Raw genomic sequence first — 3,983 nt, forward strand, 5'->3', positions numbered from 1 at the left:
GTCGTTCCTTTTCGTGTTTTGTTTAAAGTGTTTCTATTAATTAAATATTGAATATGAACACTCACTCCGCTGCGTATTGGTCCACCTTTTCCGACGATGATTTCTCTGTTTCATCTGACGACGAAGACAGCCGTTACAAAGACAAACCCAATAAATGGATCCTTAACTTGTATCACAACTGATGAATGAGATGCATTGTACACAGTGGTGACCCATCATTTAGGGCAGGTGGGGCAGAGCATCACATTTTTAGCAAAAATAAATAAAAATAAAATACTAAAATGTACCATTAAATTGCGGCCTTGCCTGATTTCCATGTTATTTTGGTATTAATACCTGTTTGATTCGATGCATGTAACAAATAAAATGTTATTTGATGATATGATTTGATATTAAAATCCACAATATGCACTGAGCTTGTCTGATGCTTTAAGCGCACTGTTTTATTAAATAATTGAGACACACAGTCGACTCAAGAGGAAGCCAGAGCTCAAGATAACCAGAATAAAACTGTTTCTGACTCTCCTCCTGCTGCTCCTGCTGGCCTTTGCAGATTCTGCCTTCACACTCCTGAAGTTGCCAGTAATAGGCTACACAAGGGGTCTCGACACAAGACAGGGTTTTTCACAGCACATTTTACAAAGATATTTCTTAATTTGCAAACCAAACAGTGGTCAAATATGTTTTTGTGAATATGACATTTGTGACTACATAGATTATATTTGTGACCAACATTTTACATATTTATGATTATATTTGTGAGTTGTTCCACATGTTTGTGAGTTGCGTTTTACAGATCAGTTTGTGCAGATTTAAGATACGGAATCCATATTAGCACATCCTCTGTTCTCATGAAAATAAGATAAAAATTAATATTTCACAATTACTTTTGGTGTATCCTATCTTCCTTTCCTTCCATTCCTCCCCTTCTTTGCTTTCCTAGCTCTCTTTCCTCCTATCCTTTCCTAACTCCCTTTCATTTCCTCCTATCCTAGCTTCTTTTCCTCCAGTCCTTGTTCACTAGCTTCCTTTCCTCTCCTCCTTCACTTGCTCCCTTTCCTTCCCTGGCTTCCTCTCCTCCTTTCCTAGCTTCCTTTCCTTGATCTTTCCTATCTCCATTCCTTCTATCCTGGCTTCCATTCCATGATCCCTTTCCTTCCTTTCCTCACCTCCTTTGCTTCAATCACTGAACACAACCGGCACTTGTTCAAAGCGGGCTTCTATTTGAAATTTCCTTAATGCACACATTTTTTGCTTAATAAAATGTTGAAAACACTACCACAATGTTTATTGTGACCATTTAATACATTATAATAACAAATCCATCACAGATCAGACTTGCAAAACTAGGCTGCCGATCATACACCCACGATTTTTCACTTCTTGATGTCGTGTTTTCTTTTTGTTGGTGCCATGGCTAGCAACGATGAGAGAATAAACATTTTTTAAAATGTTTTAATGCACTGACCGTGGGAAAATCAGAGCTGTGTCCATGGTAAACTAGTAAACAAATAATTTAGACCCAGCATTTATTTGAAACAGGTGTTAATTTGCTGAAATGTGTGCCGTTGCCTGGCTATTTGAGAATCTCCGTTTAATTGCAGTTTTACGGTAAGTATAAGTACTGTAATTAAGTGTATATATTTTCAAAAGGCAAAAATTGACTTTAGCGTAGAAAGTGACATTTAAAAAAAAAAGTTATTTCTCCAAGGTCTTTACAGGTAATGTTGTTGTATTAGGATGTGGATAAGTGTGGTTCTAAGGTATTTTAGATTAATTTCTTCATTGAATGGGATCCTACTGGGAAATGGCATAACATGATATGCCTATAAAGTATATTTTTCTGGGATATGGACCACAAACTATATCCATATCTGGGATATCAAACAACAGTAGGTAAGTGCTAAAACAGGTACATGTCGAAATGGGGGATATCCTCATTTAAGTGGCGGGATCGCTCTTTGCTGAAACTCCAGATTGTGGCTTTAAATAAATCGAATGGGATTTATACAACCATATTTCTTGATAACCCACACTTAAAGATGTGGATGTCGATTAAGGCAGCCCCCTGCACCTCTCTGATTCAGAGGGGTTAAATGCGGAAGACACATTTCAGTTGAATGCATTCAGTTGTACAACTGACTAGTATCCCCCTTTCCCGTTCCCTTTCCCTTAATCAAATAACTGATGTTTAACAAAAAACTATACAATACAGTAGGTGGTAAGCAGTGGTCCTAGTAAAAAAAGTTACCAGAACAGCACACCATTTATGTTATACATTAGAATTAGTTTATTATCCAGGGATTTCTGTTTCCATTGAAAGCCTTAGGCAGATTTTTTGGGTCTTCTATATCCAAACAGTGTAAAAAAATATGTTTATTTTTTCTTATAACATTTTGGGGACGGAACAACGCTTTCAGTGTAAACTTAAACAACTAATACCAGATATAAAGTATGTCTTTCTGTGGAGAAATCACAGTCAAAGCGTGCAAAGAACTGGTTGAGCTCATTAGCTGGTGCCTCCACAATTCCCTCAGCTGAACGCCCAGCATATCCAGTCATGAGCTACATCCCCTTCCACACCTCCCCGATGTTGGTGCGAGCAAACTGTTGCTCAATCTTGTTCTTGTAGTACTTCTTACCAGCCCAGATAATTTGTTTTAGTTCTTTCTGTATCCCTTCCACATTGACAATGTCACACCTCAGGAATGCTTGTTTTTTTCATAGTGTGTTCTTAGTGTTTCTTGTAATACATGGTTTGTTACCTGGGTAGCACTTCACAGTTCTCTGTAGAACGACATTGTCCACACAGAAGATGATATAGTCAGAATGTTGGATAGAAGGTTTATATGACCACCAGAGGCATCAATGAATGTATTGCACTCGGTAAACTCAAAGCATCCCCTCAGCGTTTCACAGCTTTCCTGTGACCATTTCCGTACCATGATGGTTTTGGGCTTCTGGCGTTGTTCTGTGCATTGTTTGGGGATTTTACGTTAGATGAGGCATACAGCTCACAAAAATGTTGAAATGTTTTTTTGACATAATTAATCAATAATAATTAATCATGTTCATTCAATGTGATTAAAGCAGAAAGTAACATACTAAAACACTTAGCCAGTAAACTAGTAACAACTTACCCTTTCTCTCGTCCTCCACTCCTGCCGACTACATTTCCTGTTATTCGATGAGTGAACAATGGAGTGTTATGACAGTCAACTGGTCCTTATTCCCATTAGGAAAATGTTATACACAAAAAAATAGCATGTATTGGTTCTCCCTCCTTATAGTAAGGTATATCCTACCTAGGATATAGTAATCCTTCTAACCCCCCCCCCCCCCCCCCCCTTAAAAGATTTAGATGCACTATTGTAAAGTGGTTGTTCCACTGCATATCATAAGGTGAATGCACCAATTTGTAAGTCGCTCTGGATAAGAGCGTCTGCTAAATGACTTAAATGTAAATGTAATGTAAAATATTATGTTGAGGCTTTTCAGGATTTGGCTGTGATTAGTATTAAACGTTTGTTCATAGTTTTTGTTTCTTTTGCATGTTAATTGTTTTTTATGATCTGATCATGAATTTTTCTCAACTTAGTATTAACAGTTACTCAAAAGTATATTGGTATGCAATTAACAAATACACTAGATCTTGAATATACAGTACTTCCCCTGTATACTCTACCCACTTAAAGTTGAAATGAAAGAAGTAACATGTACAACTGAACGTAAAGGTTGTCATGCCTTCAGAAAGTATTCACACCCATTTACTTTTTCCACATGTTACAACCTGACTTTAAAATGGATTATATTGATATTTTGTTTCACTGATCTCCACACACCACCCATAATGTCAGTGGAAGTTTGTTTGTAGATGTATGTCTTTAGGCAATAAGTATTCCTTTCTTTTGGCAAGCCTAAATGATTTAAGGAGTAAAAATGTGCTTTCACATAATAAGTTGTATGGACCCCCCCACACACAA

Source organism: Salmo trutta, chromosome 38 (genome assembly GCF_901001165.1).
Source record: "Salmo trutta chromosome 38, fSalTru1.1, whole genome shotgun sequence".
NCBI classification, from domain to species: domain Eukaryota; kingdom Metazoa; phylum Chordata; class Actinopteri; order Salmoniformes; family Salmonidae; genus Salmo; species Salmo trutta.